The 13,645-nt window shown below is 48.5% G+C and overlaps 1 long non-coding RNA gene across 2 annotated transcripts in view; it reads right to left on the reverse strand.

Annotated features, from left to right (window-relative positions):
- The window catches only part of LOC118144111 (uncharacterized), a 36,536-nt gene that overhangs the window by 13,292 nt on the left and 9,599 nt on the right, over window positions 1–13,645 (reverse strand). Inside the window, exons 3-4 of one of the 2 annotated variants that reach the window (XR_008476725.2) lie at window positions 12,534–12,646; window positions 1,552–1,725 (exon numbers count right to left, since the gene is read on the reverse strand). This is a non-coding gene — a long non-coding RNA (uncharacterized LOC118144111). Of the gene's footprint in view, window positions 1–1,551; window positions 1,726–6,600; window positions 8,142–12,533; window positions 12,647–13,645 lie in introns of those variants that run through there. The other variant, XR_013521765.1, reaches the window with a different exon arrangement.

Consider the following 13,645-nt stretch of genomic DNA (forward strand, 5'->3'; position numbering starts at 1 on the left):
TCTTTGACAAACCTGACAAAAACAAGCAATGGGGAAAGGATTCCCTGTTTAATAAATGGTGTTGGGAAAACTGGGTAGCCATGTGCAGAAAGCTGAAACTGGACCCTGTCCTTACAACTTACACTAAAATTAACTCCAGATGGACTAAAGATTTAATGGTAAGACCCAACAATACAAAAACCCTAGAAGAAAACCCAGGCAATACCATTAGGACATAGGCATAGGTAAGGTCTTCATGACTAAAACACCAAAAACAATGGCAACAAAAGCCAAAATAGAGAAATGGGATCTAATTGAACCTAAGAGTTTCTGTGCAGCAAAAGAAACAATCATGAGAGTGAACGGGCAACCAACAGAATGGAAAAAAATTGTTGTAATCTACCCATCTGACAAAGGACTAGTATCCAGAATCTACGAAGAACTAAAGCAGATTTACAAGAAAAAAAACAAACCCATTCAAAAGTGGGTGAAAAATATGGACAGACACCTTTCAAAAGAAGACATTTATGAGGCCAACAAACATATGAAGAGATGCTCATCATCACTGGTCATTAGAGAAATGGAAATCAAAGCCACATTGAGATACCATTTCACACCCGTTAGAATGATGATCATTATAAAATCTGGAGACAACAGATGCTGGAGAGGATGTGGAGAAATATGAACACTTTTACACTGCTTTTGGGAGTGTAAATTAGTTCAACCATTGTGGAAGATAGTGTGGTGATTCCTGAAGGATCTAGAAATAAAAATTCCATTTGACCCAGCAATCCCATTACTGGGTATATACCCAAAGGGTTATAAATCGTTCTATTATACAGACATATGCACATGTATGTTCATTACCGCAATGTTTACAATAGTAAAGACTTAGAACCAACCCAAATGCCCATCGATGATAGACTGGACAAAGAAAATGTGGCACATATACACCATAGAATACTATGCAGCCATAAAATATCAGTTCATGTCCTTTGTAGGGACATGGATGAATCTGGAAATGATCATTCTCATCAAACTGACACAGAACAGAAAACCAAACATCAGTTCTCACTGATAGGCCGGTGTTGAATAATGAGAACACATGGGCACAGGGAGGGGAGTGTCGCAAACTGGGGTCTCTTGGGGGTTGGGGGACTGGGGAGGGATAGTGGGAGTGTGGAGGTTGGGGAGGGATAACATTGAGAGAAATGCCTGATGTAGGTGACAGGGGGATGGAGACAGCAAACCACCATGGCATGTGTGTACCTATGACAATCCTACAATATGTGCACATGTATTCCTGAACGTAAAATACAATAAAAAATACCATTACTAACATTAAATAAATACAGAGCTGAGGATGGCAACTGCTGTCCTACTGTGGGGCTGGGGGATACCATAGAAGGAGCAGCTGGGGGATACCATAGAAGGAGCAGCGCAGCATGGGAAATGAGACTAGAGGTCGTGATGCATCCAAAATGTGTGTGGTTGCTCAAATGACAAAACTGTTCCAAATGCAGTGATTAGCAAGTGTCCTAGGGACGCAGTATTTAATGTAGATAAAATTACCACAGTGGGGCCAAGTGACTCTGCAGTATCCTGAGTGGAGATGAAGGAGGAGGAAGATGATGCATCTTTGGTGCACTTGCTGTTGAGCCAGGTGTCATCAGTGATCTCTCAACAGGGCTCGGCTCAGCTCCATGGCCAGGCTCCTGGAAGGTTCACCATTCTGCTCAATGTGACCTAGGACAGACCACAGGACACAGAGTTTTGGGACAGGTTTGGGACATGTTGTTAATCCCTAGGAAGGTGACTGTGATCACAGGTCTTGGACGCCAAGGCTGATTTTCTTACTAGAGAAGCAGATGAGGAAGTTGAGAACTCGCCCCTTGATTCTTCGTTTCTTGTGCTGCCCCCAGAGCTGACCTGAGTGACATCCCACCATGAGGAGTCCCAGAGAAGTGAATTTGCACAAACATGAAACATGCACTGCCCCAGTGGGCCTGAGAGGAAATTAGAGAGGCCTGGAGAGACCAGCTGTGCTGTGGGCTCAGGAGACAGAGCTCTGGGTGTCTCACCAGGGCCTGGACCCCTCTCCTGCTCCTACTCCTCATCCTATGCACAGGTGCTGCCCCAAAGACCTGTCCCATGCTCAGTCCTCACAGGTCCCTGAGTTGGTCCTGTCCTGAATCCTGAGCTCAGCCCAGGCATAGCCTTAGGGTGACACCACTGGAAATGTGTTTGTTATCTTCAAGCCCCCTCTCCTGTCCTCTCTGGCAGGCTCTGTGGCTTCCTATGGGCGGACACAGCCACCCTCCGTGTCCATGTCCTCAGGACAGACAGCCAGGTTCATCTGCTCTGGAGATGTATGAGGGAAAATTACACTGATTGGTACCAGCAGAAGCCAGGTCAGTCCCCTGTACTAGTGATATATGAAGACAGTGAGCAGCCCTCTGGAATCTCTGAGCGATTCTCTGGGTTCACCTCGGGGAACACACCCACCCTGACCATCAGCAGGGCCCTGACTGATGACGAGGCTGACTATTACTGTTTTTCTGGGAATGGTGACAGTTTCACAGTGACACAGGCAGATGGGAAAGTGAGAGGCAAACCCCTTGCCCACGTGTATTATCTTCTTCCTCCAGTACCAGAAAAACTGTGGACAAAGCCATGAGCAGTTCTGGCCAAGTTCTACTGGAGCTGACACCTCTAGGCCATCCTTTTGTCCAGCCCTCCAGGCTGGCCCAGCAGAAGGAAGTGTAGGAGTGGATCTAGGGCTGCTATAATCAGAATTTACTGGTGTTTCCAGGCCTCAGGAGTGACTTGGGGAAATAAGAACTGAATGGAAGATGTAGCAACCATCATTTGGCCTTAGTATTCCATATGGTGGTGAATGGGTCACTCCTTCTTCCAACTATCCTACATCGGTCCCCAAAAATGCTCAGCTCAGCTCAACATGAAAGCCTGGGATTGTAAATGGGAAAAACAGAGGAGGGGACACTGTGGCATGTGCCTAGATAGGCTTTTCTGAATTCACCCACCCACACTGTTGGGAGGCTCTAGGAGCTCAGAGCTGTGCCCTCACTGGAAACTGCTACTGGTTCCAGAAAAGCTTTTTCCTAATATTTAGGTCGAGTTTTGAGACTGTGGTGTGATGACTGCCTGAGGCCAAGATCCCAAGTCCCTGCCTTAATACAAGATGACACAGAGGGCCTTCCAGCTCCAGATCTCCCCGTGTGGGTGCCTGAAGCCTCAGTTACAACCCTACTGTAGGTGGGTCACCGTCTTCTGCAGGTGATGCCACCTTCACTTTTTCCAAATCCTCTGTGCATGCAAATCATTGTCTCAGGGTCTACGTCCAGGAAACACAAACTCAGATGGCCAGCTGTCACCAAAATGAGCCACTGTAGACCTGCGGCGGCCACTGGACACTGGAAATCACCAGCGAATTTCCTAAATTTCTGTTGTATACATCCAAGTGTCTAATTATATCTGATTGTCTTTTTTTTTTTTTGAGATGGAGTTTTGCTCTTGTTACCCAGGCTGGAGTGCAATGGCGCAATCTCTGCTCACCGCAACCTCCACCTCCTGGATTCAGGCAATTCTCTTCCCTCAGCCTCCTGAGTAGCTGGGTTTACAGGCACGTGCCACCATGCCCAGCTAATTTTGTGTGTGTGTGTGTGTATTTTTAGTAGAGACGGGGTTTCACCAAGTTGACCAGGATGGTCTCGATCTCTTGACCTCGTGATCCACCTTGGCCTCCCAAAGTGCTAGGATTACAGGCGTGAACCACCGCACCATCTCCTTCTCTTATTATAAACTGAAACAGGATCGTGACATGCCAGGTGCTCTGAGTCCTGAAGGAGAGGTGGAGTCAGATCCTCCTGCAAGAAATCCATGGAAAGGAGAGCAGCCTCACCCCATGCAGGGACCAGAGATGCACCCACAGGTGGAGCTGCAGGATGGACAGTGCCCAGCTCCACCCTCCACATCCTGCGCAAACAGTCATTCTTTTCACCCCTCCTTCAGATGATCAAAGCTGGCACCTAGGAAGCCACCAGAGCTCACCCTTGTCAATCGGACGCCTTCAAATCTCCATCAACCACACAATCTCAACATAAAGAATCTCCCAGAAATAATAATAGTAACTAGCTATAAAAAGTCTATAAAATATCTCAAATAATTTTAGATTGTGTGCATGTGTAAATGTTATTTTTCATGCTTTGGGTTAAATAAAATATATTATTAAATCTTGTTTGTCCTTTATTTTTTTTATCTCTAATATGGTGAGTAGACTGTAGGATTCATATGAGGCTCTCATCACATTGACTGTACAGTGCTGCTCTGGGCTTACCCCTTCAGGTGGCAGGTGCTGTGGAGTAACCTGCTTCAGCAAGCCCCATCTGTACTCATAGGACATATGTGTGAAGCCAGGGAGAGGCGCTGCCGGAAGAGAAATGAGAACACGGGTGTGGACCAGCTGTTTCTGCAGGTGACTGAGTCCTGAAGCCCTGACCCTGCTCTACCCTAGATGTGTCACACCCATCTCACCGGAGGTCACTGCTGGCCTCCCTGAGCTCACAGGGAGTGATATAGGGTGATATGGCAGTTCTGGCAACATGGTCACTTGAGGTCCAGTGTGATCCTGTATCTCCCAGGGCCCAGTAAAACAAAAAGAGCTGTTTTTTTGAAAGGAAGTAATCTCTACTGCACATGACATGGACTTCTTCCAAAACCCCATGAGTCTAGATTGGGATTCTCCAATGCGGTTTGCCATGTACAGGAGGTTTCAGTTCCCATGGTAGAGTCTGCTGGATTCTCTGGCCTCAGCAGCAGGACACACGCAACCCTGCCTGCACCTGCTGCAGAGCGTCCCTGCTCTGGGCCTGGAAAACAGTGGGCGATATTTATGGCTCTGACATATGGCTTGGAACCACATCCCCAAGTGTAAATATGCTACTTATAGACCTTTATAGACCTTATGTCTTTCTTCCTGGGGGGAATTGAAGGATATAATAACATGTTCTTCATTTTGTATTTTTTTGTTGTTGTTGTTAGTAGAGACGGGATTTCACCATGTTGACCAGGATGGTCTCGGCCTCCCAAAGTGCTGGGATTACAGGCATGAGCCACCACGCCTGGCCATGTTCTTCATTTTGTAGGAGATTCTCAGCTCCTCCAGACAACTAAACTCCCAATTTCAGCTAATATGGAGGAAGAAACCTCTTAGTTTATTTTCCATTCTCAAAAGTGCATGGATCTCACAAAAGCTTCCAATAGACCATCCCCATCATGTACATATGATTCAACTATGATGTCCAGATGGTCTGAGCCCCCAGGATGGTAACATGACAGGGAAGGGAGAGCTAATGATGCTGGGCAGAGAAAGTGTGAATGTATACTGTTGTCCAGCCCACATGAATGCTCGCGGATTCTCAACCTGTTCTCTAAGGGGAATAGACAAGACCTCAGTATCTGTCTGAATGGTGCAACTGTGCACCTGCAGCCACAGCATTCTGTTCCAGGAGATCCCCATCTGGCGCAGATATTACAAATGCCACTATTGCCCATCTGGATCTGTACAAATCCTGGTTCATCTTCCAGGATCATTCAACTATTGTGGAGAGCAGTCCAGTAAACTGAAAACGAGGACCCCAGAAGTTATCACTAGTACTGCAGGAGAGAAGAGAGCTTTCTCAGAGGGCACAGTCCTGTTGAAATGTCTCTGCTCCTTGAGAAGAAACAGCCCAGAAAAGGCCCTAGGGAATGCGTCTCATCTGGGTTCCTGGATGAAGCATACCCTCTTACCGTGCTGAGATTTCACACAAGCTGGAGTTGAAGTGAGAACACCATCTTAGGTTTACCCTCGGATTAAAAAAAAATCTTTATTATTTTTTTGAGACAGAGTTTTGCTCTTGTTGCCTAGGCTGGAGTGCAATGGTGCAATCTCAGCTCACTGCAACCTCCCCCCGCCCACCCAGGTTCAAGGGATTCTCCTGCCTCAGCCTCCTGAGTAGCTGGAATTACAGGTGCCTGCCACCACACCAGGCTAATTTTTTTTATTTTTTTTTATTTTTAGTAGAGACGGGGTTTTACCACGTTGCCCAGGCTGGTTTTGAACTCTTGACCTCAGGTGATCCAACCATATTGGCCTGCCAAAGTGCTAGGATTACAGGTGTGAACCACCATGCCCAGATGGGATTTTCTTTTTAATTCAATTGTGTGAATTGTCATTTTGTCCACAATGTCCAAAGTTTCTAAAGTAGCTGTCTAATAGATACAGAGGTTCTGTTTGCGCTGATGAAAAAGCTCCTGGGTTGGATAGTGGAGATGTTTGCACAACATTTTTACTGTACTTACTGTACTTAATTGCACACTTAAAAATGCTTAAAAAGATAAAACATTATTTTATCTGTATTTTACCAAAGTAAAAATGTTGCCTACTCTGGAAGCGAAAAAAAATACGAGTTTAATTTTGAAATCATGCAACAGTTAAAAATGGAAAGAATTGTGTACTAAGCACCACTTTCTCTGTTCTACATGCTACAGCTCAACCTTCTCTCTCTCTGTCTCTCTCTCTGTCTCTCTCTCTCTCTCTCTCTCTCTCTCTCTCTCTCTCTCTCTCTCTCTCACTCACTCTTTCCCTAATTAACAATGATCTCCTGTCTGGTCCAAGGTCACATTTCTGTTTTCCAGGAGTGTCTGTTGAAGCTGTTAGTTTGTTGCCAAGAAGAATACTCAAACTTCTCACGCTCATATTTGATTGTCAGCTGTCTCCAGCCAGCATTTCTAAACCAGGATCCTTTGTTGAGGCTTGTGAAGAATTTTCTAGAAAGTACCCCCAAGATGAGTGTTCCCTGTTGACAGTGGAACTGTTTTCACACAGTAGGACTGTGCTGACTGTGCGTGGAGCCGTGCCCACGATGCCCACGGGCCAGAGTCTGTGCTGCTGACTCTGACCCCTGTGCTTGGGAGGACTGTGTCCATTGCTGGGTCTACAACCAAATTCGATTGTGAAGAAAAAGGTCATTCATAGCTGTTGGACACTGAGTCACATACAGGGACAGATGGAGGCTGAGGACACCTTATCTCTCATATGCTTAAGGGGATTAGATCTGCTGGTGGGACAGGGAGATGAAGAAACCTGTGGCTCTAAACCTGGAATTTCCAGCCCTCAGTCTCTGCTGTCCATGTCCTCAACTGTATGTTTCTTGGAAATGTGGACCAGGTGGGTTAGAGGTGAAGGAGCTTGGGAAGCTTTGACGGTCCCTCTCATCTCCCTTGGTTGTATAACACACTCTTCTACACCTACTTTATTAGAGTTTCTGCTCTGCAAACATATCTGATCTCTAAATTAGGGACATTTGAAAGTGCAGACAGATGCAGGAGCTCGTTCATCTAGACTTTTCTACCACTTGAAGCAGTGAACACACCTCTGCAAGGCTCAGAATTTCAAGTGACAGGATTTGGGGGTTTAAATGAAAACCAAATCTTTGGATAAACCACGATACAAGAGGGAAGCTTCACAGGTTTCCCTGCTGCTTGGGTCTCAGTCAGGACTGACTCAGCCAGTCTCAGGCTCCTGGAGACCTCCTGGGAGGTCTGCCCTAGGAAACCCTTTCTGGAACAACCTGGGGCAGGTAAGGGCCCCTTGCTCTCATATTCTCCTCCCTGATGATTTTGCATTCAGAGAAGAATAAGAACCTGAGTCCAGGAAGATCAAACCCCACAGACAAGGTCTCCTCATTCTCCCATGACAGCCCTAGTTCTGCATTTCCAAGCAAGAGCATCTTCCCAGCATGAAGACCCAGGAGCAAAGGGGGAGCTTCAAACAGGGGTGAGCAGGACAGAAGCCGCCTTGGTCAGTGGGAAGGAAACTTCTCAGCTCACATCTGACCCAGAATCAGCCACACCTGTGCAGGATCACCTGCATGTGAGCATCATGTAGTTGCTCCGTGAGTAAATGCCTTGTGTGACTCGGGTGAAATCCTACCACAGGTGACATTTCTTTGTCTATTGCTTCAACTGATGTTTTTCATAATTCACTTTAGGACACTTGCAGAAGGTACGTGTGTCAGGTGTGGGATGTATCGCTTAGGAAAATCAGAGGCTTCCTGGATCGGTGCTGTTCCTTGTATTTGTGCCCATACCTCACAGAACTGGGAAAAACAGAAAAGAAAATGATGCTCTGCTCAAAAAAGCACCGGAAATATGATTGTATTAATATAGCTACACCTTACTAATTGAGCTAATGGTACATTAACTTAGACAGACAATATTTATGGTGGGATCCCTAACCCTAACACATTGTATTAACATTTTTACCAGGATAAAAGATCACTAAAAGGTCCATTTTTTTTTTTTTTTTTTTGAGATGGAGTTTTGCTCTTGTTACGCAGGCTAGAGTGCAATGGAATGATCTCGGCTCACCGCAACCTCTGCCTTCTGAGTTCAAGCAATTCTCCTGCCTCAGCCTCCCAAGTAGCTGGGACTACAGGCGGGCACCACCATGCCCAGCTAATTTTTGTATTTTTAGTAGAGATGGGGATTCACCATGTTGACCAGGATGGTCTCAATCTCTTGACCTCATGATCCACCCTCCTCGGCCTCCCAAAGTCTGGGATTATAGGCCTGAGCCACCACGCCCGGCCTAAGGTCGACGTTTGATTAAAATCTGGGGTCTTTTACTTTGTTCTGCAATCAGCCAATGATTGCAGGGAGCTGGCTGCCCTCCCAGGCCCTGACTGCCTCCATGTCCAAGTAAAGTAGCAATCCCCACAAGCAACTGGAAGAGCTGGCGAGGGGAAGGTGTTTGCATCGGGGACTCAAAATTAGCTCAGGTTTACTCATGTTCCCTCCCCAAGCCCAGGCTGGTTCCAGAACATTAAGTGGTGAGCTTCATTATGTGTCTAGGACTTCCCTGGTCCTGCTCTTCATCTTCCTTCCCCAGTGACCTTGAGATTGTCACTCCTTCTCACAGGCCCTTCCTTTCCCTGTCAAGTGCACTCCCTGAATTCTCTTCTCCTGGGTTAGCAAATCTCTAGAACTTGAGGGAAAGTAATGCTGGGTCACCACGTGGGGCCCAGAAAGCTGACCCAGGACCAGACACACAGGCAGCAGGGTGGGTCCCTAAAGGTCTGCACTGTGGGTATCAGGTAGAGAGGAGGACCAGGAAACACTCCCCTGGGTGTCTTCAGGGCCAGGTGAACCAGGGAGGGGCTGGTACCGGGGCTGGACCCATGTGAGCCACACCTGTCCCCATCACAGGAGCGTCTTCCTGGTCACAAGTGATTTTGTTTGCTATGCTGCCCCAGATCATCTAATTTATTACCTGTGAATTTCACACACTACACATCATTCTTGTCCCGAATTCTTCACTTGTGAGCAAATGTCACATCTCACCTGAACTGGCATACATCCCAGATCCCCTGCAGGCTTCCCACCGTCACTTGAGATCCTAACACATCCAAGAGCCTTCCCTGCAGGGCACAGACATAACTCCCTGCACACATTTCCATCATGTATTTCTTCACTCCTTCCTCAAAGGAGCTCCACAGACTCTTCTTCAGGGAGGCTTCTCCAACCACCACTGAATCTACAGCATCCGACCACTCAGCTTCTGTTGAAACCTGCCATGATTATCTGCACAGAGCCTATAATTCCATGTTGATTTTTTCTGTCATTATCTTTTGATTGCTTTATTTCTATGAATCATTGCATTATCCATCAGAAATGATTTTTCACTACAAGGACACATGTGGCAGGAACCAGGGAGCATCCAATCTTCTCCCACAAAATTAAGTCTGCACATACTTGGTGGTTGTTTTCCAGATGTGCACCAGTTTAATAGGAACCTCAAATATTTCTAAGTTTCCATTCCCTTCAATGCGATGCTGACTGTGCTTTCATTGTTGTTGATGTAAGACCTCAGCATGGCTGCTGCCGCTCCGGCTATCACACCATGTTCAAGAGGAAAAGCAAAGCACAAATCCAATACTGTCCTTCCTTCACAAGAGGGCAGGTTCCCTGAGAAGAACCTCAGCCACCTGACTCTTACATATCATGGACCAAAGCTGGGCTACATGGTCACTGCTGGCTGGGAGAAACTGGGAATTTGCCTGGCTTTCAAGTGATAGAGGGGATGACGCACAGGTAGAAGGTGGTAGGGAGTATCTCCTGGGTCTGTAAACCCAGTGTCCCTACTGCACTGACTCACAAACAGGAGACGAAGCTACTCAGAGCAAAGGTGGTGTCTTCCTCATGCTGAATTCCTAAAATGCATTCTTGCCAGGACAGAGTGGGTCAGGGTGACTATTTGTTGGGTGAATGAGCTTCTGTCTCTGATGTATTTCAGGAGTCACTAGCAACACACATTGGTCCTGTATTTGTATCCAGAACCAGTCAAAGCCACCCCTGAGTCCTGTACCTCTCAGCACCAAGTCCCAGTTCCCCTTCAGGACCACCCATCATCCAGAGATACATGCAGGGAGCCTCAGGAGGGTCCTGTCACCTCCTCCTGCATGTGGGAGTGTTTGTATTTCCATCAGGAATCTTGAGTGGCTTGTGCTGGGTCTTGAGGCAGGAAGGGGCCACACAGAGAAAAGAAATTTCTTCCCTGAGGTCAGCAATCCATGAATCAAGGAATCAGGAACCTGAGCAGCAGATTCTGAAGCTAACCTGGACCCAGGAGGCCCCTGAGCCTCCAGCTGCCACCAGATGGCAGGAGAGAGCAACCTGACAAAAACACGGGGATAGGGAGGGTGTGGGCATCAGGGAGATAGATGCTGACATGCAGGGAGGGTCAGAGACCACGACTGGAGACCTGGAAGGAAATAGATTCTTCTTTTCTTAGTGTGTTTGTCCTTGACACTGATGCTTACATTCTTCTGACTTCCTGGTTTTCAGATCTCACTTTTGGAGATAGTGCTTATTTTTCTGACACAGATTCAGACACTGCCTCTTCCCATCGCCCCGGCCCCCAACCCACAGTCACACGTGCCATCCCATTCTGCAGTCACACGTGTCCCACCTCCCTGCCATATGCTCTGGGAGCCCCTGTCCTGCAGACATAGAGGCTTCTCCTTCCCCGACACTCCTCCACGTTCCCGACTCTGTCCTGGGATCCTGCCAAGCCACAGCTCTTGATTTCCTCATGAGGCACAAAATACTTGCTCATTAATCTTTTGTTGACTTCAGCTTTTACCCATTGATACATTTTCCCAGTAACTGAAGACAACGTAGTTACAATAAACATTCACTTCCAGGGTCTTGGAGGTTGCAGTCCCCTCTCATTCTCTCATGCAGAAAACACTTCCTTCACCTCCTGATCTGTCTTTCGTCCTGACAGCACCCTGGGGATACTGAGGCACAGCACCTATGACCTGGCACTAGAACTCACTGCCAAGGTAGGAACGTACCGCATCCTATGGATCTTCCACAACTCTGTGTGCACGCAGCACCCAAGAATTGCATTTTCCTCTAGCATTGAGGAGCTGTGCCCTGTGGGGTGACTTGTACCTGTCCAAGCCTTGTGCTGTCCCCTGTAGAGTGGGAATGAAGAGGGCCCCTGCACTGGGCTCTGGAATGTGTCTTCAAAAGGGATTTAAGCCTGTACCAGACATCTCATGTCTGACATCAAGTATTTATGATCAGGACATTCCTGGAGAAGTAGCAGACAGTTAACCACCTGCCTCCCGAGCCGGGATGAAATGGAGGAGGGGCTGTGGGCCCAGCTAATTCTCCCACCACTGTGACTCTGGAAATCTCTTGAACAGACCAACCACTATTCTAATGGAAAAACGTTGTATCCCCTGGAGAATACAGAGAAACTCAGATTGAGCTTTTCATGACCAACCCAGCCAGGAGCAAGGCTGGGCACAATCTGGGTAAAGATGTGAGCCCAGAATGTGGGACCAGTGGGTGAAGAAGAATCCCATGGGCTGAGGGGTTGGGTAAGCAGGGGTCATCCCTTCTCCCTCTGTGTCCCATAGGGCTGAGCCCTTCTCTGGAAACCACAGAGATCCTCCAGCAGCTGCTCCTGACTCTGCTGATTTGCATTATGGGCTGCTCTCTCAGCAAGGGGATAAGAGAGGCCTGGGAGGAACCTGCCCAGCCTGGGCCTCAGGAAGCAGCATCGCCGGTGCCTCAGCCATGGCCTGGACCCCTCTCCTCCTCGGTCTCCTCGCTCACTGCACAGGTGCTGCCCCCAGGGTCTCACCAAGCTGCCCAGCCCCAGGGCTCTGGTCCAGCATGGCCTTGACTGAGCTCAGCAGGGCCCTGCCTGTGGTGGGCAGGGTGCTCGTGACCTGCTGCAGGGGGAGGGGCTGGCGGGGCTGAAATTCCCCACGCTCTGTTCAAAGGCTTGTGAGAGCCTGAGGGGTTGCCCCTGCCAGGAGAGAGGAGTGGGTTTTCAGGTCAAAGGCTCCATGCAACAGGAAAGTCCATGGGCCACTGGGACTGGGGCAGATTGCAGGGGATACCCTAAGGGTTCACAGACTCTCTAGAGCATGTCCAGGACAGGAAAGTAAGAGATTTCAGGAAATGTGTCTCACCTGCAACCCAACCTCTACTTCTTTTTTTCAATCTTTGCAGGCTCTGCGACCTCCTATGAGCTGACTCAGCCACACTCGGTGTCAGTGGCCCCAGGACAGACAGCCAGGATTACCTGTGGGGGAAACAACATTGGAAGGAAAAATGTGTACTGGTACCAGCAGAAGCCAAGCCAGTCCCCAGTGCTTGTCATCTATAGGGATAGTAATCGACCCTCAGGGATCCCCGAGCGATTCTCTGGCTCCAACTCTGGAAACACTGCCACCCTGACCATCAGCGGGGTCGAGGCCGGGGATGAGGCTGACTATTACTGTCAGGTGTGGGACAGTAGTAGTGATAATCCCACAGTGACACAGGCAGATGGGGAAGTGAGACAAAAACACCCTCTCAGCCTCTGTCACCCTCTTGCTCCAGCCCTGGAAGGCCTGTGAATGAAACCATGAGTGAATCTGGATCAGTTCACCTGGGTCTGAACCCCCTGGGCTGCCCTTCCCTGCAGGCCCCTCCAGGAGTCTGGATATGAGCCCCCAGGCTGCCCTTCCCTCCAGCCCCCTCCAGGAATCTGGATCTGAGCCCCCAGGCTGCCCTTCCCTGCAGCCCCTCCAGGAGTCTCCACCGAGCGTGCATCAGGCATAGACATGGCCTGGAAGGACCAGAGTCATCTGGTGACTTGGGACTGCTGTGTGAGTTAGAGCATGAGGGCCCGGTGGAAAGACAGACAGACACAACCTCTGTTCACTGTCCTGTCCCTGGATGGTCATATGGTGGGGATGGGGCCAGTCCTTAGACCACCTGTCTAGATCAGGCCCCAGAACTGCTGCCCAGCCCTGCAGAGGTCCTGGGCCCCAGGCTGTGGTGGCCTGTGACTCCCAACAGAGCAAATCAGAGGATGGGACACTGTGAAGTCAGCCCAGATCCCCTCTTCAATGTGACAACCTAGCCCTGCTGAGAACCCAGCAACTCAGATCTGTGCTCTCACTGGGAAGGGCTCTTGGTTGCAGAAAGCTTCCTCAAGGTGATGTCCCTTCTCAGAGGGGTTCAGTTTAATGAACTAAGATCTCAAGACACTGCCTCAATTAAGATGCCACTGAATGAAAAAGGGCCTCCAGCTCCA

Source organism: Callithrix jacchus, chromosome 1, assembly GCF_049354715.1.
Source record: "Callithrix jacchus isolate 240 chromosome 1, calJac240_pri, whole genome shotgun sequence".
In the NCBI taxonomy this organism is placed as follows: Eukaryota; Metazoa; Chordata; class Mammalia; order Primates; family Cebidae; genus Callithrix; species Callithrix jacchus.